This window comes from Aquarana catesbeiana, linkage group LG04, assembly GCF_042186555.1.
Source record: "Aquarana catesbeiana isolate 2022-GZ linkage group LG04, ASM4218655v1, whole genome shotgun sequence".
Taxonomy (NCBI): Eukaryota; Metazoa; Chordata; class Amphibia; order Anura; family Ranidae; genus Aquarana; species Aquarana catesbeiana.
Genome location: NC_133327.1, coordinates 558,400,243 through 558,421,917, shown reverse-complemented (window position 1 = coordinate 558,421,917; position 21,675 = coordinate 558,400,243).

Here is a 21,675-nt window from a genome sequence, read left to right as displayed (position 1 = left end):
ACAAAATCCTCGGATTTTTTCCGACGGATGTTGGCTCAAACTTGTTTTGCCTACACACGGTCGCACAAAGTTGTCGGAATTTCCGATCGCCAAGAACGCGCTGACGTCAAGCACGTACGACGAGACTAGAAAAGGCCAGTTCAGAACCAAGCGCGGCACCCTTTGGGCTCCTTTTGCTAATCTCGTGTTAGTAAAAGTTTGGTGAGAGACGATTCACGCTTTTTCAGACTCGTGGCTTTCAGATCATTTTCTGCCGTTCAGTTTGTGCTTGTGGGTTTGTATCTGCTCTTCAGTGCGTGCAGTCAGTTCGTATTGGAGTTTTCTGTGCGATCTTGTCCGCTCGTTGCTGTTTTTCAGGTCGCTCTTCACAGGCCTTGCTGTTCTTCAGTGCGTTCTGTTACTTCGTTCTGAGCAGCCGACCGTTTTCTAGCCATGTTTCGTATGCGTACTCCTCGTAGAGTTCGTGCTGTGCGGGGGCTTGGTGTTGGGGTCCTGACCTTGACACAAGTCCAGTCCATGAACAGGGTGGGGAGGAGTTCATGGACCAAGAATTGGTTGCTTCAGCGTGACCAGTTCTGTCATATGCCTTTGCTCCGTGAGATCCGTGAGAATAATCCTGATGATTTCAGGAACTTTCTCCGGATGACGGACCCCGTATTTCACCGTTTGTTGGCTTCGCTGACCCCCTATATTAGCAGGCAGGATACCTGCATGAGGCAAGCCATCACTCCGGAGCAGAGGTTGGTCGCTACCTTGCGGTATTTGGCCACAGGGAGAAGTCTGCAGGACTTGAAGTTCTCGACAGGCATCTCCCCCCAGGCTCTGGGTATCATCATCCCAGAGACCTGTTCTGCCATCATCCAGGTCCTACAGAAGGAGTATATGAAGGTAAGATTTTTATCCTTTTATATCACATTTTATTGTATTGAATGTTTGATAATATATTGTATTTCTTCCCTCATTCCATAATTACCATGATTGTAATATGCTGTGAATGTCCCCTTTGTCCTCATGCATGCTGGATTTTTATGTAATTATTATTTTAGGTCCTTCATACATATTTGCCCTTCAATAACCTCCCCAGCATGGTGTCTCCTGCCCTATATTCACCTCATGTAGTCACTTAACAATGTATTTTATCAGCTCCATAGTAGTGCTTTACCCCAAACACCCCCTAAAATGTTTGGAAATGTTATTTTTGATTTAAATTCAGGCAGAGTGGCAGAGGCTTTTTTTTGTGGTGTCCCCACATTTTTTGTAACCCTCCCTCCCCCAACTGCTAAGTCAGCTGATCCCAATTCTCTATCTTCAATCATCTATCTGCAGACTTTGCCAAACCCATACACACTATACCCATCTCTTTAGTGCTCAGATTTATGGATTAATTCCCCAAAGCATGTAGTGCAAGGGCCTGCCTGTATACTTTCCAATGGTACTGTTTAAAGTTCTTGTATCCTATTATGATCTTGATAGGTAATAGCAGAATGTCCAAATGTGCTCAAATGTGTACAGTGTGTATTTATATCTTTGTATTATGACACTTCTTACCTGTCCAGTGGGCTGCCAATAGTGTAACTAAGGAGGGGCTGTTCCAAGTAATACCCTGTATTTAGGCATTCATCTCTCAATGAAGTGAAGAGGGTTACCTGTCCAAGAGTCCCCCCCCTATAATGTTAGAAATGGCCCATGAGGGGGGGAGGGGGGATATGATAGGTGTACCTTATACTTTGTTGTTGTTAAATTCCCCTTAATAAATGCTATCTGGAGGTTGACCCATAATGTTTGTGTCTAATCTGCTTGCCAGGTTTCTGTGAAAAAATAGTAATGTTTATTGTTTTTTCCTCAACAGTTTCCTTCCACGCCACAGGAATGGCAGACTGTGGCCTCCCACTTTGCCCAGCGGTGGGACTTTCCTAACTGCGGAGGGGCAATTGATGGGAAACACGTCCACATCGTCCCACCACCCAACTCGGGGTCGTACTATTATAATTACAAGGGGTTTAATAGTATAGTGATGTTGGCGGTGGTGTCGGCTAATTACGACTTCTTGTATGTGGACGTGGGGAAGAATGGCCGGATGTCCGATGGTGGAGTCATCGCCCAGACGGAGTTCTACAGGCGTCTCCAGAATGGCAGCTTGGACTTGCCACCTCCAGAGGACAATGTTGAAGGTCTCCCATTTGTGTTCGTTGCTGATGAAGCATTTGCGCTGGGGGACCACCTGATGCGGCCATTCCCGATGAGGACCCTCACCCCGGAACAGAGGGTTTTTAATTACCGGCTGGCCAGAGCCCGAAGAGTGGTGGAGAACACATTTGGAATCCTGGCCAGCCGGTTCCGATTATTTATGACACCCATCCATATGGCGGAGTATAAACTAAACCATATAATACTTGCCTGCTGTGTTCTCCAGAATTTTCTACAAAAACATTCAGCCAACTATGCTGGCTCAGTTGGGCCTGAGGCCGGAATCCCAAATACATCAACAATGACGGCACTTGAAAGCGGCCGTCCTGGCTTGCCCTCCCTGAACGCCCGTGATGTCCGGTTACGATACCTGGAGTTCTTTGCGGGTAGGGGGGCTATCAATATGCCAGACAATCTGTGACACCTTTTTCAAATAAAAAACAACCAAAAGAAATTCTTGGTGGACATTTACTGCTTGTGTTTGTTTTAGCTGACCCTGACAGAAATGTGTCGTGATTGGGTAACCTTATAAAAAACAGTGTTGGCTGGTACTTCCTAAATGCAAAAACACATTTCACTACAAGTGCACTTGCAACTGCACTGAACCTGCACTTGTAGTGCAAAGAGGATTTGCCCTTAGGAAATAACCCCCATTTGTGCATAAAACAACAATTACATCACCCCAAAAGTGTTGTAGTGTTGAGACAATAATCCACACATTCTTGAGTAAGGCACTTTTTTATACCTGCACAATCACATGCGCATTTACCAAAGGTTTTTAAAACAAACCAACATGTTTGTTGTATAACAATGTTTGCAGTAGCATTATGAAAAATCAAAATATCCATTTCAGATAAAACAGGCCTGTGTAAAACCAACAAGAAAGCCAAAAAACTTGAACTTACAAAGTTCACATTAGGTAAAACCTGAAGGCTAGATCAGACATCAGTATTTAGGAACTGGATTTGATCTAGCGTTCAGATGGGGGGAAATCACCCCTGGAAAAGCCAAATTTGGAAGATGCACACCAATTTACGAATGGCAACATGTGCTATCTGCCATCAGGGGGGATCAAGGGACGTGTTTTGGGGGAGAAAGCCTTTCCTCAATGCGACTTTATAATTGAGGAAGGTGTTGCACCCCCAAAACGCGTCCATTGATCTCCCGTGATGGCAGATAGCACATGTTGGCACACTGTGTGCATCCTCCAAATTTGGCTTTTCTAAACATTTTAAAAATTTTTGGAAGATTGGACCACATTAATAAAACAGGTGATTTTGTGGGGTTTAAATTCGCCCCAAAATATCAATGATGATATTATTTTTTTTAATAACATCACTGATTTGGTTCTGGATGTTTTGCAATTGGAGATTACACCCCATGATCTCCCTGATAAGTATCTGGGCACTTTCTGAAGTAAAGCGTTCAGGATCCCTCACATCACGATCACCTAAAAAGAGATAAAGAACAAAAAAAAGGTCTCAAAAATCTGCCACCATCCATCTCTTTTACCTGAGCCTGTGGTCGCAGACACTCACCTGTTGTGGTGCCAATCTCCACCACGTCTTCTTCTTCCTCCTGCTCTTCTTCTTCGTTTGGGGGTATTTCACCTTCTTCCATAGGTGGGGGGTCTGTGGTCTCCTCGGATGAGGGCTGTCCTCCGAGTCTTTTCTCCCCTATGTAAAACAAAAATGGTATAATTAGCACACAGATATTTGATGGCAGAACTAGAAATAGGAAACATTGCTTGGAAGTGGGGTACAATTGTCTATTTTAGCCGAGTTCCAAGATGTATATTTTTTTTATTGCCCTTTGTCAAGCTGCAATACTTTACATGTTTGGTACAAGCTTCACAAATGTAACCCCCCCCTATAGTATACACTGGAGCACCTGTGTGCCCCCCTAATAAAAATGGTGTTCTGGGGTCCCACACTAGTGCTCCAGTGTCCAGATGTGAAAACAGCTGCTCAGTGTCCTCTCTTTACACACAATCTAGTTGTCATTTCATTCTAGTAACAAACCCATCTACACAAACAAATCTTTGGCATCCAAGTAGGCCCCAAAAAATGTGTGAAAATGCATATGGCCTAAACAATGGTGTTCTAGAGGCCGAAATAAAAATGTTTGATACGAACGAATAATGGACCCATGAACATTAAAGTTGCCCTTTTAAACGTTACAATTAATAAAAGCATATGGAGCAGAACGAACGTAATAAAGACAGAAAGAATAGGAACACAGCACAACTACTTACTTTTTTGCAGCACTCTCCGGATCTTTCGGTACTGCTCTGGCTCTCTCAACTTCAGGTCCGACCACCGCTTCCTGAGCTGATCTTTAGACCTTCGTACCCCGAAATTCCGCTCTAGACTCCTGACCACTTTACCAATGATTTTTGCCTTTCGGATGTTGGGGTTGGGGTAAGGCCCATATTTTCCGTCATAGTCGGACTTCCTCATGATGTGTACCATCTCCAACATCTCCCCAAACTACATATTTGTGGCCTTAAAACGTCTCCTTCTGGATCGGGACGTGCCTGGATCCGGCCTTTCCTCCTCCTCCTCCTCGTTGCTATAATTAGCATGCACCTGCTGTAACTCTGCCATCATGCTCTTCACCCACTGCGCCGAACGAAAAGGGGCGGGGAATACACTAGAAAGAACGTCAGGGGCGGGCGGAGTTACACGCATGCGCAGTGTGTATAAAGCGTAACACGCGTGCGTATTACGTACGATCTGTGAGTGGAGGAAGGAGCATTGGACGCGCCGATCGTAAGAACGAAGGTAAGAGACAAACTTGTGCCTATACTGCTTCTAGATTGAGGCCTATATTATAACAAGATTAGGAGAGTTTTGTCTGACATTAGGCTTTGTCTTGTGTTGTGTCTTGCAGTGAACATGGATATCTTAATGAGAGATACTGACTTCATGTCACTATTCATTGATATGCTAAGTGAGCTGCCCTGTCTGTGGGAGATTACCCACCCCCATTTCAAGAACCAAGCAAAGAGGAAGGCAGCACTGGAGCAATTGTGTGAAATTGTGAAGCAGGTGATCCCCACGGCAGACATCACTTATTTAAAGATTTTCATTGGTGGCCTGAGGAGCACATATCTGAGGGAGCGCAAGAAAGTCCTGGATTCACAAAGATCCGGAGCAGCAGATGACATCTATGTCCCCAGGATGTTGTACTACGACAGGCTGCACTTTCTGGCAGGCCAGACTGAACCCAGGTCATCACTCTCCAGTCTTCCTTCCACGCATGTGTGAGGCCCTCATATCAGAGGCTCTGGAGAAAGGTATGAGGGGCCAAATTACACCTCACACACAGCTTTGGGATGGTCCTCCTCCTCCTCCTCCCTCTCCTCCAGGTCCTCCCAGTCCTCCTCCAGGTCCTCCCAGTCCTCCTCCAGGTCCCCCCAGTCCTCCTCCTCCTCCAGGTCCTACTCCTCCTCCTGCCACATCTCCAACTGCACAGCCACAGCCCGGTAGGAAGTGTGAAAGGAAAACCAGACAGTGATTGCCCTGGGTCCAGTCTGGTCGGCCAAAAAATGCAGCCTCTGTGGTACCACAGCCTGGGGACACAGATGTCATCTGCTGCTATCCGGATCTCTGCGAATCCCGGACCAGACTGCACTCCCTTACATATGGACTCCTCAGGCCACCAATTTTGATGTTGAAGAATTGATGTCTGCTGTGGGGGTCCCAGGCTTCGCTAATTTCTCCTGTTGATCCAGTGTTGCCTCCCTCTTTGTTTGGTTCTGATCCCTTAATAAAGGATTTTTGTTTTGAATTATACTCTCCTATGTGTTTTACTTCAAAAATGACAGTTTGTTTGTGAGGATTCAGGTACATTTCTAATATACAATGTGAAATGAACAAGGGACACCAACAACAAACAATCTCCTTGAGATTAAATAATAAAAGATATCAATGGTGTTGGGGTAACTTGCCACACAAAACACACACAAAAATATTCTGGAGTAAAAATAAAAATAACATTGAACAAAGATCAGCCTTGGAAAAAATCCAAACATTAAAGAAAAAAAAAAGGCTTAAAAACAAAATAAAAAAAACATAAAAAATATAAAACTGTCAGATGTGACAACTAATAACAATATATTGAGGGGATCCCACTAAAAAAACACAAATAAAAGTTTGTGAGAAGTGTGTGTGAATATGAGCAGCAAAACTACTTAATTCTTGTCACATTATAAAGAAGAAGAGAGTGCGCTGTATTAAACCATTTTTTACATTGCAGCGTGACGAAAGTGCTGTATCCATTGCAAACGCTAAGTTTACCAGAACAAGCTGTCCCGTGTCGGAATTTCTTCTGAGCATGCGTGGCACTTTGTGCGTCGGAACAGGCCACACACGGTCGGAATTGACGCGATCGGATTTTGTTGTCGGAAAATTTTATCTCCTGCTGTCCAACTTTGTGTGTCGGAAAATCCGATGGAAAATGTCCGATGGCGCCCACACACGGTCGGAATTTCCGACAACACGCTCCGATCGGACATTGTCCATCGGAAAATCCGACCGTGTGTACGGGGCATAAGTGTCAGGAAAAGGTTCCGGATGAGAAGGGAAAGCTTAGGGAACACAATATTCTTGGACATCTTCCAACTTGGGTACAAGATGGCCAGGCCGATCGGGACACATGTTGTCAGTTCGACTGATACCTACTCCACTACAGGCTGTTAGCATTCATGAGCGTTCTCGGTTGGGCCTTCTCCGACCAGGTTTGTTGTGAACTGCTTTTGCCTTTACTACAATACAAGATCTTTCAATTGCACTTTGACTGTGTGTGAAATATTGCTGCCGCTCCAAGCAGCAGCGACCCAAAAGCAGATCTTTTCAGTTGCAATTGATTTTTTTCAGAATCTGTCTGAAACCACATACTCTTCACTGATAACTAGCTGCATATGTTTTTTTATAGGGCATGTTTCCTATTTATTTCTAACCACAATTTTTTAAAGGCCTTTTCTTTATCAGTGTAACATTCCCAGAGCAATGTGCAACGGAGCAGAGCATCATCACCCAATAACACAAAGTTCCTAAACATGGACCTTTATAACAGTATCACCAGCTGTTAAAGTGTATATGAAATTTTAGTGGTTGGGTTTATATCTACTTTAACCACATACCCTGTGGAAGATTTTACCCCTTCATGACCAGACAATTTTTTTGCTATTCGGCACTGTGCTACTTTCACACAAATAGAGCTTTCTTTTGGTGGCATTTGATCACCTCTGGGTTTTTTTATTTTTTATTATATAAAGAAACAATTTAAAAAAAAAAAAACAATATTTTTTACTTTCTGCTTTAAAACATATCCCATAAAAAAATCTCTTAATAAATTCTGGCCAAAATGTATTCTGCTACATGTCTTTGGTAAAAGAAATCCCAATAAGTGTATATTGTGTGAAAGTAATAGTGTCTACAAACTATGGCATATATACTGGAATTTTTATTTATTTTTTTGTTTTATACTAGTAATACCAGTCTGACACTAACTGGTGTGGGGGCAACGGACTAACTGCCACTGACATCACCAGTGTCATTATTACAGTGATCAGTGCTACAGTAGTAATGTGCACTGTTATGCCCCGTACACACGGTCGGACATTGATCGGACATTCCGACAACAAAATCCTAGGATTTTTTCCGACGGATGTTGGCTCAAACTTGTTTTGCGTACACACGGTCGCACAAAGTTGTAGGAAATTCCAATCGCCAAGAACGCGGTGACGTCAACCACGTACGACGAGACTAGAAAAGGCCATTTCAGAACCAAGCGTGGCACCCTTTGGGCTCCTTTTGCTAATCTCGTGTTAGTAAAAGTTTGGTGAGAGACGATTCACGCTTTTTCAGACTCGTGGCTTTCAGATCATTTTCTGCGGTTCAGTTTGTGCTTGTGGGTTTGTATCTGCTCTTCAGTGCGTGCAAGCAAGCTACGCGTGACTTGTCATTGTGTTCTTGTTCGTTCGCTACTGTTTTTCAGGTCGCTCTTCACAGGCCTTGCTGTTCTTCAGTGTGTTCTGTTACTTCGTTCTGAGCAGCCGACCATTTTCTAGCCATGTTGCGTGTACGTACTCCTCATAGAGTTCGTGCTGTGCGGGGGGCTTGGTGTTGGGGTCCTGACCTTGACACAAGTCCAGTCCATGAACAGGGTGGGGAGGAGTTCATAGACCAAGAATTGGTTGCTTCAGTGTGACCAGTTCTGTCATATGCCTTTGCTTCGTGAGATCCGTGAGAATAATCCTGATCCTGACCCCGTATTTCATCGTTTGTTGGCTTCGCTGACCCCCTATATCAGCAGGCAGGATACCTGCATGAGGCAAGCCATCACTCTGGAGCAGAGGCTAGTCGCTACCCTGTGGTACTTGGCAATGGGGAGAAGCCAGCAGGACTTGAAGTTTTCGACAGGCATCTCCCCCCAGGCTCTGGGGATCATTATCCCAGAGACCTGTTCTGCCATCATCCAGGTCCTGCAGAAGGATTATATTAAGGTAAGATTTTTATCCTTTAATATCACATTTTATTGTATATAATGTTTGCTAATATATTGTATTTCTTTCCTCATTTCCTAATTACCATGATTGTAATATGCTGTGAATGTCCCCTTTGTTCTCATGCATGCTGGAATTTTATGTAATTTTTTTTGGTCCTTCATACATATTTGGCTTCACTTACCTCCCCAGCATGCTCTCCTGGCCCTATATTCACCTCATGTAGTCACTTAACAATGTATTTTATCAGCTCCATAGTAGTGCTTTACCCCAAACAACCCCTAAAATGTTTAGAAATGTGATTTGTGCTTTAAATTCAGGCCGAGTGCCAGAGGCTTTTTTCTGGTGTCCCCAAATTATTTTTAACCCTCCCTCCCCCCAACTGCTAAGTCAGCTGATACCAATTCTCTATCTATCCTCAATCATCTATCTGCTGACTTTGCCAAACCCATACACACTATACCCATCTCTTTTGTGGTCAGATTTATTGATGAATTCCCCAAAGCATGTAGTGCAAGGGCCTGCCAGTATACTTTCAAATGGTACTGTTTAAAGTTTTTGTATCCTATTATTATCTTGATAGGTAATAGCAGAATGTCCAAATGTGCTCAAATGTGTACAGTGTGTATTTATATCTTTGTATTATGACACTTCTTACCTGTCCAGTGGGCACCAATAGTGTAACTAAGGAGGGGCTGTTCCAAGTAATACCCATTGTTTAGGCATTCACCTCTCAATGAAGTGGAGAGGGTTACCTGTCCAAGATTCCCCCCCCCATAATGTTAGAAATGGCCCATGAGAGGGGGGGAGGGGGAATATGATAGGTGTACCTTAGACTTTGGTGTTGTAAAATTCCCCTTAATAAATGTAATCTGGATGTTGGCCAAGACTGTTTGTGTCTAATCTGCTTTCCATGTTTATGTGCAAAAACACAAATTTTTTTTGTTTTCCTCAACGGTTTCCTTCCACGCCACAGGAATGGCAGACTGTGGCCTCCCACTTTGCCCAGCGGTGGGACTTTCCTAACTGCGGAGGGGCAATTGATGGGAAACACGCCACATCGTCCCACCACCCAACTCGGGGTCATACTATTATAATTACAAGGGGTTCAATAGTATTGTGATGTTGGCGGTGGTGTCGGCTAATTACTAGTTCCTGTATGTGGACGTGGGGAAGAATGGCCGGATGTCCGATGGTGGAGTCATCGCCCAGACGGAGTTTTACAGGCGTCTCCAGAATGGCAGCTTGGACTTGCCACCTCCAGAAGAGAATGTGGAAGGACTCCCATTCGTCTTCATTGCGGATGAAACATTTGCGCTGGGGGACCATCTTATGCGGCCATCTCCCGATGAGACAATAATCCACACATTCTTGATTAACAATCTTTTTTGGGGGAGAAACCCCTTCCTCTCAGCTACTTTATTATTGAGGAAGGGGTTGCACCCCCAAAACTCGTCCATTGATCTTCCATGATGGCAGATAGCACATGTTGACACACTGTGTGCATCCTCCAAATTTGGCTTTTCTAAAAATCGTTAAAACATTTTGAACATTGTAGAACACCAAAAAACAAAGTGATTTGGAGGGGTTTTAAACTCTACCCAAAACATCAATGATGTTCTTATTTTTTTGAATAACATCATTGATGTTTTTCTTGAGGTTTTCCAATGCTAAATTACACCCCATGATCTCCCCGATCAGGATCTGTGCACTTTCTGATGTGAAAGGATCTGGATCCACAACATCACGATCACCTAAAAAGAGAGAAACCAAACAAAAACAGGTATTAAAAATATGCCGGCATACATCTCTTACCTGAGCCTGTGGTCGCAGACACTCACCTGTTGTGGTGTCTAGTTCCACCACGTCTTCTTCCTCCTCCTGCTCTTCTTGTGTTGGGGGTATTTCCCCTTCTTCCAGAGGGGGGGCTCTGGTCTCCTCAGATGAGGGGTGTCCTCCGAGTCTTTTCTCCCCTATGTAAAACAAAAATGGTATACTTAGCACACAGATATTTGATGGCAGAACTATAAATAGGAAACATTGCTTGGAAGTGTGGTACAATTGTCTATTTTGGCAGAGTTCCAAGATGTAGAATTTTGAGTGTCCTTTGTCAAGCTGCAATACTTTACCTGTTTGGTACAAGCTTCACAGATGGAGACCCCCCTATAGTATACACTGGAGCACCCGTGTGGGCCCCCTAATAAAAATGGTGTTCTGGTGTCCCACACCAGTGCTCCAGTGTCCAGATGTGAAAACAACTGCTCAGTGTCCTCTCCTTACACAGAATCTAGTTTGCATTTCATTCTAGTAACAAACCCATCTACACAACCAAATTAGTTTCATACAAGTAGGCCCTAAAAAATGTGGCCAAATGCATATGGCCAAAACAATGGTGTTTTATAGGTCGAAAGAAAAATGTTTGATACGAACGAATAATGTGCCCATGAACATGAAAGTTGCCATTTTAAAATGTACAACACTTTTAAGAAAAGCACATGGAGCAGCACGAACGTAATAAAGACAAAAAGAATAGGAACACAGCACAACTACTTACTTTTTTGCAGCACTCTCCGGATCTTTCTGTACTGCTCATGTTCTCGTAATTTGAGGTCCGACCACCGCTTCCTGAGCTGATCTTTCGATCGACGTACCCCGAAATTCCAGACTCTTGACCACTTTCACCATGATCTTGGCCTTTCGGACATTGGGGTTGGGGTAAGGTCCATACTTCCCATCATAGTCGGCCCTCTTCAGGATGTCGACCATCTCCAACATCTTCTCCTTCTGGATCGGGACGTTTCCAGATCTGGGCTGTAATTAGCACGCACCTGCTGTGTCTCCGCCATGTGCTCTTCCCCCACTGCGCCGAACGAAAAGGGGTGGGGTAATAGACTAGAAAGAACATCAGGGGCGGGCGGAGTTACACGCATGCGCAGTGTCTATAAAGCGTAACACACGTGCGTATTACGTACGATCTGTGAGCGGAGGAAGGAGCATCGGAGGCGCCGATCGTGATAACGAAGGTAAGATCTAAACTTGGGCCTATACTTCTTCGAAATTGAAGCCTATAGTGTAACAAGATTAGGAGAGTTTTGCCTGACATTAGGGTTTGTCTTGTGTTGTGTCTTGCAGAGAAAATGGATGGCTTCAATGACCACAATTTCTTCCCCCTGTTCATAGACAAGTACAGGGAGCTGCCCTGTCTGTGGCAGGTAAGACATCCCCATTATAATAATAAACAAAAGAGGCAGACAGAGCTGGAGAAACTGCTGGAGTTGGTGAAGCCGGTGGTCCCCACAGCAACCATCCCCTATTTAAAAACCAAAATTGGTGGCCTGAGGAGCACTTATCTTAGGGAGTGCAAGAAGGTCACAGATTCCCAGAGATCCAGAGCTGCAGCAGATGACATTTATGTCCCCAGGCTGTGGTACTATGAGAGACTGCGATTTCTGTCAGACCACACTGAAGTCAGGGAATCCCTCTCCACTCTTCCTTCCACTCTTCCTTCCACCCCAGCTGAGGCTTCCGATGTCCAACCTGGGCCTTCCAGCCAGGAAGAAATGGAGAAGCCCAGCTTGAGCCAGGTATAGCATTGTTCTACAGATTTCTTGTCAATAAATAAATTATGTTTACTAGATGTCATTATTGATCACTAATTGCTGATTGCAAAAAGTGTTTTACATATCAATAGACAGTAGTGGGCACCCAAAATTGGGACAAGAATGAAAAATGCTGGGCTCAGAAGGATAGTCTGTTATATTTGTTAACATTCAATTTGCAACAGTCATGAGTTGAAAATTGTGTGTGATTGATGAATAAAAAACTAAAACAATGTCCCTTTTTCATACACAGGAAGACCTCAGCCAGCAGGAGGCTGTGGAATGTGGCAGCCAGGAGGAGGTGGGGCTAAGTTGCAGCCAGGAGGAGGTGGGGCTAAGTGTCAGCCAGGAGAAGCCTGGGACAAGTCGAAGCCTGACCAAATCGCAGGTTCCTCCCCTCCGCCTTGCATACAAATGAGCGAGGAAAGTGACTCACATGCAGGATTCTGAGCTCAGGCTCATTCAGGAGGCTTCTGCGTCCCTCAGAGCCTTACCCACTCCTGAAGAGGCCTTTGCCTGCATGGCTGCCACCAAACTGCAGGGCATGCAGGAGGGTCAACGCAAGCTATGTGAGGACCTTCTGTATAAAGTCCTAAGTAAGGGGGTGAGTGGGGAACACCCAATACCCACCTGAGTGAGTTGGCCTCTCCTCCTCCTCCTCCTCCTGCTGCCACAACTCCACCACCACCAGAGCCACAGCGTGGAAGGAAAACCAGAGAGTGATGACCCTGGGTTCAGTCTGGTCTGACAAAAGATGCAGTCTCTTGTATGACCACAGCCTGGGGACACAGATGTCATCTGCTGCTTTCCGGATCTCTGGGACTTCTGGACCAGACTGCACTCCCTTAGATAAGGACTCCTCAGGCCACCAATTTTGCTTGAAAATAGTTGATGTGTGCCCTGGGGGTCCAAGGCTTCACCCATTTCTGCTGTTTCTCCAGCGTTGCCTCCCTCTTTGTTTAGTTGTGAGCCCTTAATAAATGAAAATTTTTTTTCTATTATACTCTCCTATGTGTGTTTTCATTCAAAAAGGACAGTTTGTTTGTGAGGATTCAGGTACATTTCTAAAGTACAATGTGAAATTAACAAGGGACACAACACCAAACAATCTCCTTGAGATTAAATAATATAAGATATCAATGGTGTTGTGGTAACTTGACACACAAAACACACACAAAAATATTCTGGAGTAAAACTAAAAATACAATAAAACAAAGATCAGCCTTGAAAAAAATACAAACCAAAAAAAAATAATCTGCCTTAAAACAAAAAACAAAAAAATACAACACAAAAATAATGTTGTCAGATGTGACAAATCAAAATATATTGAGAGAATCCCGATAAATAGTAAAGAAAGAAGTTTGTGAGAAGTCTGTGTGAATATGAGCAGCAAAACTACTTCATTCTTCTCACATTATGAAGAAGAAGAGAGTGTGCTGTATTAAACCATTTTTAACATTGCACCGTGACGAAAGTGTTGTATCCATTGCGAACGATAAGTTTACCATACCGAGCTGTTCCGTCTCGGAATTTCTTCTGAGCATGCATGGCACTTTGTGCGTCGGAACAGGCCACACACGGTCAGAATTGACGCGATCGGATTTTGTTGTCGGAAAATTTTATAGCCTGCTCTCAAACTTTGTGTGTCGAAAAATCCGATGGAAAATGTCCGATGGAGCTCACACACAGTCGGAATTCATTTAGTATATTAATATAGATATATATATATATATATATATATATATATATATATATATATATATATATATATCTGTATATATCTGTATATATAGATATAGATAGATAGATAGATAGATAGATAGATAGATAGATAGATAGATAGATAGATAGATAGATAGATAGATAGATAGATAGATAGATAGATAGATTTATGTGTATAGATATACAGTATATAGATAATAGATATATACAACATCTCACAAATGTGAGTACACCCCTCACATTTTTATAAATATTTTATGATATCTTTTCATGTGACAACACTGAAGAAATTACACTTTGCTACAATGTAAAGTAGTGAGTGTACAGCTTGTATAACAGTGTAAATTTGCTGTCCCCTCAAAATAACTTAACACACTGCCATTAATGTCTAAACCGCTGGCAACAAAAGTGAGTACACCCCTAAATGAAAATGTCCAAATTGGGCCCAAAGTGTCAATATTTTGGGCATGGAGTTCAGCAGAGCTTCACAGGTTGTCAGTCGGAGTCCTCTTCCACTCCTCCATGATGACATCCCAGAGCTGGTGGATGTTAGAGACCTTGCACTCTTCCACCATCCATTTGATGATGCTCCACAGATGCTCGATAGGGTTTAGGTCTGGAGACATGCTTGGCCAGTCCATCACCTTTACCCTCAACTTCTTTAGCAAGGCAGTGGTCATCTTGGAGGTGTGTTTGGGGTAGTTATCATGCTAGAATACTGCTCTGCGACCCAGTCTCCGAAGGGAGGGGATCATGCTCTGCTTCAGTATGTCACAGTACATGTTGGCATTCATGGTTCCCTCAATGAACTGTAGCTCCTCAGTGCCGGCAGCACTCATGCAGCCCCAGACCATGACACTCCCACCACCATGCTTGACTGTAGGCAAGACACACTTGTCTTTGTACTCCTTACCTGGTTGCTGCCACACACGCGTGACACCATCTGAATCTGATACGTTTATCTTGCCCTCATCAGACCACAAAGTGTCATTTCTTCAGTGTTGTCACATGAAAAGATATAATAAAATATTTACAAAAATGTGGCGTACTCACTTTTGTGAGATACTGTATATATACTGGTGGGGGGTGATAGAAGCATTTATATCCTATTGTTATTATTACACATGCACAGTGCCAGATAGTGCTACTGTATGTATTTAGTGGTGTATAGTTTTTATGCAGCTCTTATTTTAGTTAACCCTGTCACTTCTGGTCTGGGATTCTATAGCTAGTTTTAGCTCAGGGCTCAATAAATAGCATAGGCTAGAGCCAGGTTAAGCATCTGATGGCCACTTCTGGAACTTAGGGGTCTGTTTGCATGATAGATTATAAACTACTGGGGCCTAAGAGCCAGAATAGATAGGTGACTTTAAGTTCTAGTGGCACACCACAGTTTCTGCCAGTGAGAAGCTGCATTCAAGGCTGGTTAGACAACAGTTGGGGATCTCCCCATTACTGCTGAGCTTGTCTTCCGGTCTTGCACACAAGGACAGACAACGTATTGTGATCATCCTCAGAGGCCCCTGCAACTGAACTTTATACAGTATATACCTGTGTACAAGTATACAATTCCACTAGGATTCTTGGGGGGCCCTCTTTTCTTATATAAAGCTTGTATTATTTCCATACTGGTGTGCATCTATATACCTATGGTTAATGTTGTGTGCTGGTTGCAGTAGTTCTTTTATTCCCAATTAATTTGATTAGAATACTAGTTAATCTCCCAGGAAGGGAATTCGCTCTGTTCAAAATAGAGGCCCTTGTTCTGGGAGGAGACACTGCCGACTTTATTATCAAATCCACTCACTTGTCAAAGCTTCTGGTTTTATTATTTACCTACAGGTTTAGCACAATACCCTGTTTAGGGAAGGCAATTTCTCATAAACACCCAACAAAAGAGGACTACACTTGCTTGATTTTTGTGCATTATATTTTTACAAATCCAGCACTGATTTTATGTATCTAAATATCATTGTGGCCAGCTATACTTCTCACCATAGCATTCTGTGTTTAGAGAAGAAGAGTCACCAGTGCCAGAACAATAAAGATTTGTAACATAGGGCTCTATGAGACTTTGCTATTATCCCCTTGCCTACCACTAACAAAGATCAGGAAGCAGCCATCTAGCTTTGATTTATGTGCCAAGGTTTTTTGTAATGGCATCTGCTCCATGGACAAGTGCAGAGTGTGAAAGCTTTAAAAAAATCTTCTGTTTGCATTGTGATGAGCCTTTCAGATTACATGTGGCATTTATTGGAACACTCATCAGGATTGTCATTGATTCTGTACTGCTCATAAAGATGTCATGGATGCAATGCCTCACATATTTCTCTGTGTTTGGGACTTGCAGATAAAAAAAAATGTGAAACCTAGCATGTTTTACCCTTTGCAAATGTCTTTGTAATACTCATAGCTCTGTAACAGCCTAACAGAATCCTTATAGCAAGAACATATTTTGCTATCATCACAAATGCTGAATGAATTATTCAGAAGCATGGTATGAAAAGATGTGATCAAGGGGGGCAGGAGGCGGAGCCTAGCAGAGCAGACATGCATTGTTAGAGCTCCACACCGCTGAGGAGAGAAGAGAAGGACAAAGCGGAGCCTGCACGCTCAAAAGGTATCAATTTGAACCTTTTTGCCCCAGGGAACAAACTGTGAAAGTTTGGGCAGGAAATATGGTACTGGGAGGAAACCGTGGCAGAAATAAAAATCACCTCACAAAGAGCTCACAGGCACTCACTGCAACTGAAGCAGCTCCAGTCACCTCACAAGATACAGCATCAGGGCGCTCTCACAGACAGAAAATGTCACAGCAAGACTCTCCATTTGAGTCAGATACAGAACAAATCCTCTCACAAACTTCTCCACAAGCCTCCTCAGTATCCCCAGTAATATTATTACAATTTGAAAAGATGCTTCATAAGGCTTTAAAACAAACCTCAGACCAAATAACAAAAAGCCTAACCAAAGAAATAAGAGAGCTGGGAAACCGCACCGCAGCCTTAGAAATAAAAATGGATGAAATTGAAATTACAACCCAAGAAAATATAACAGAATTGGAACAGTTAAAAAAAGAGAATTTAATACTTCAAACTAAGCTCGAAGATTACGAAAATAGAGCCAGACGTTCAAATTTGCGCATAAGGGGAATACCTGAAACTGTGACAGACCTGCAATCTACTATTACTGCTCTATTACAAGAACTAAAGCCAGATATCCCTATTGAACGTTTAGAACTGGACAGAGTACACAGAGCCCTCACAGCCAAAAAGAAAGATGGACCCCCACGTGATATAATCACAAAATTTCATTATTACAGAACGAAAGAACAAATACTAATTGCTGCAAGAGAAAAAAAGGAACTTAATTTTCAAGGACACAATTATCAAATTTTTGCTGACCTATCCCAACTTACTATTACTAAAAGACGATCCATGAAACCCCAATTAATGGAACTGCAACGCCACAACATTATGTATCAATGGGGCTTCCCCTTTTTAGTCAGATTTAACTACCAAGGTACAATTTACAGAAGCAGATCAGCAGATGAACTACAAAAAACCCTTTTAAAATTAAATCTGACAGAACCCACAAGCAGCAACACTCCCACACGCAGAAGAATGGCATCATCTTCACCTTCAGGCAGCACCCAGAAAATTTCAGAACAAAATGGGAATCATCATTCTCACAAAAGAGGCCGTTATGCCACATCATTCATGGACCAAGAAGATTCAATGGACTGACATCCTAATTCCTGATATCTCTTCATTTATTATACTAAGAGATGGTTCTCTATAAAAAAACCTATATTTATAACTGAATGTAACTGCATTCTGATAGTCACACACTGTGTGGGATCATGTTACATTCCAGTTATATTTCTTATTACTTCTGATTCATATAGCCTTAGAATATATAAGTGAAATAAGGAAATTCTTGTTCAGTTATATATTATCAGGTAATAACAATAGATTTATTACTTTTTAGGACAAATATGTTCAATAATCCAGAAGTAATGGAAGCTTTTTCTTTCTTTTCTTAAAACAAATATATTATTACCTAACTAGTTCCTAGAATTATGTTTTTGTTTATTCTAATCTGAAGCAATACAACCTCAATTTTATGAGTTAACATATCTAAACAGTTACATATGAATAAAATATGTAATTGTTTACTCTCAAAGGGTTAAAATCCCAAAATAATTCAAACTATCTTCATCAATACCAAAGTTATTAACAGTACCTTTCTAACTGAATTATTTAGCCTAGGGCAAGACTAACCATATACAACCACCCTGGAATAAATAATTTCAACAAAAACTATATTCTGCACTCCAATTAATGAAACATCATTTTGATGTCTTTTGACATAGCACTTCTCTCCTGTAAGCGGAAGATCCGTGTACCCCCATTAGCCCTCCTCATTCTCTCAACCATATTATGTGGGAGTGTGACAAAGGCACTTATTCCCCTGAGAGAGATATTTATTCTCTTTCACGGGTAAATTGTGATTACTTGCAAAAAATAATTTATACAATGTATCATCTAATCTCATATGTTTTTTGTTTACTCTTTACTCCAGAATTCACTGGTTTCTTTTCTATCTATTCATCTCTTCAGTCCACACAGGTTGATCTGCGCAGTCAGCTCTGCATAACAAAAAGTAAGTCAAAACTATTTGATCTATTGCCATGGCACCACTGAATATATTTTCCCTGAATGTTCAGGGAATAAATGTCCCTCAAAAAAGGACCAAAGCCTTCCGTACTTTCCATAACAAGAAGGCTCACATAGTATGCCTCCAAGAAACACACTTCACCAAAGATTCTACTCCAAAATATATTTCTCCTTTTTATCAACAAATTTACACGGCTTCTGCCTGTACCAAGCAAAGGGGAACTCTAATTGCATTTCACCGATCCACACCATTCACCTTATCATCAGAAATTAAAGACCCAGAAGGTAGATACTGTACCTGATACTCATGGGTTATATAATGGATACAGCAATCACGGTGATTTCCTACTACGCTCCTAACAAACAACCTACACCATTCCTCTCACATATATTACAAGTGATTAATACACACAAAATAGGAACAGTGATAATGTGTGGGGATTCGAACCAGGTCCTCCTCCCATTTCTAGATAAATCACCTTTTACACCATCCAAAATAACCTCTAGATTACCTTTTTCTCAACTTCTTTCCAAATACAATCTGGTAGATTCATGGAGAGAAAGTAACCCAATGAAAAAGAAATTCACTTATTTCTCGCACCCTCATCAAACCTTCACCAGAATAGATCATATTTTTCTAACAATAGGAATGATACCAGAAATTATTGCATCAGATATAATTCCGATTCCGTGGTCTGACCATAATGCAGTATACACTACTATAGCCTCAGCCATACCAAAAGCGCATGACCCAACGTGGTACTTACCGGACATAATGCTCAAACACCCACTACATCAGATGGCCATTGAACAAGCTTTAAAGGAATACATATCAATTAATAATACAACAGACATCTCCCCAATAACACTGTGGGAAGCTCATAAGCCTGTCTTGCGTGGTACAATACAAAGACAAATGGCACTATTTAAACGGGAACGCAAAAATCTAGCAAAAAAACTAGAACTCAATTTTAATGCAGCCTACATATCATTTCAAGATAATCCATCTCAGAGTACAAAATCTCATCTGGAAAAATCTAGATTGGAATACGATCTATTTCTCACTGAGTCAGTTGATAAATCCCTCAAACGCTCCAAACACAATTTCTACATGAATACAAACAAACCAGGTACATATTTGGCTCGGGCATTAAATTCAACTAACAAATCTTTCAAACCAATACGTTTGAAATTATCAAAAAATATTTACACTTGTAATCCAGTTAAAATAGTCCATAAATTTCACTTACATCTCGCAACTTTATATAAGACAAACAATGAATTTAATCCTACAGAAGCTGAATCCTTCTTCTCAAAAATAACCTTACCTGAGTTATCTCAGAATCAAAAAAGCAGTTTGGATGAGCCTATAACTATAGATGAAGTTGCTAACGCCATAAAAGACCTAAAACTTAACAAAAGACCAGGCCCAGACGGCTACTCGGCTTTATACTATAAAACATTCTCAGAAATACTCTCTCCCATTCTCACAGAAACATTTAACAAACTTCTAGATGGACATTCTTTTCGGCAAGAAACACTAATGGCAATTGTTTGTATGATCCCAAAACCCCTTTCTGATGATACTTCCTGTGTGAATTATCGGCCTATCTCTCTGTTAAACCTAGATATTAAATTATTAGCAAAATAATAGCAAAACGCCTCAATAGCATTATAGGAAAATTAATACATAGAGATCAAGTAGGCTTCATGCCAAATAGACAGGCAGGCGATGATATACGCAGGGCAGTGTTATTGGCACATATTGCTAAAAAACGGAAAATCCCTTTATGTTTTCTATCTCTCGATATTAAGAGGGCATTTGACACAGTATCCTGGCAATATATGCAATATTCATTACAAAAATGGGGTTTTGGACCCCACTTTTTAACATGGATCAAAGCATTATATAATAAACCCAAAGCCTATATAAAATATGCTGGATGCAAATCTGAAGCCTTTAATATCGTAAGAGGTACCCGACAGGATTGCCCATTATCTCCCTTATTATTTGCCCTTATACTCGAACCCATGGCCCAATACATCAGAACAAACCAAACTATAACTGGCATTGAAGTAGGAGGTATTACACACAAATTATGTATATTTGCAGACGATATATTACTTTTTCTATCATCACCACAGGTCTCTGGTCCTAACTTAATACCAGCTCTTGATGGATTTGCAGCCCTATCCGGCCTTATGATTAATCCTAAGAAATGCCTAGTGCTTAATATTTCACTCACAAACATGGAATTGATCCCGGCTAGGGCTGCACTCCCATTCACATGGGCAGAAAAATCAATCCCATATCTTGGAATTCATTTAACAGCATCTCATTCTGACTTATTCTCAACCAATTATCCTCCTGTATTAAGACAGATCACAAATCTAATAAAACAATGGTCGCAACTTCCTTTATACTGGATAGGGAAGATTAATGCAATCAAAATTACTATTCTACCCAAATTGCTTTATCTATTCAGAGTCCTCCCTATTCCAATTCCTTCCTATTTTTTGAGAATAGTACAAAAAAGAGCAACTTCGTTTATATGGGGCTCTTCTAAACCACGTATACCTATACACACACTACATCTTCCCAAAAATAAAGGAGGCCTGGGATACCCTAATTTTACTAACTACTACAGAGCAGCACATTTGGCCAGTCTGTCCAAATACCATGCAAAACAGGAAATCCCATTATGGGTATTTATAGAGGCTTCAGAAAATGACCCTCTATTAATATCAAATTTATTATGGCTTGATCCTAAAGACCGCTTTAAAATTCATAATCCCATAACTAAACGCTTCTTATCTCTCTGGGATAAACTAAAAACCAAATATCAGTTACAATCTCCACACAATCCTCTCCTTTCTTTTATCAGAAATCCGGCCTTTTATCCGGCATGGATCTACCCAAATTCTTTTAAAGCTTGGACAACATCAGGCATTCAGACACTAAATGACTTCATAGCAT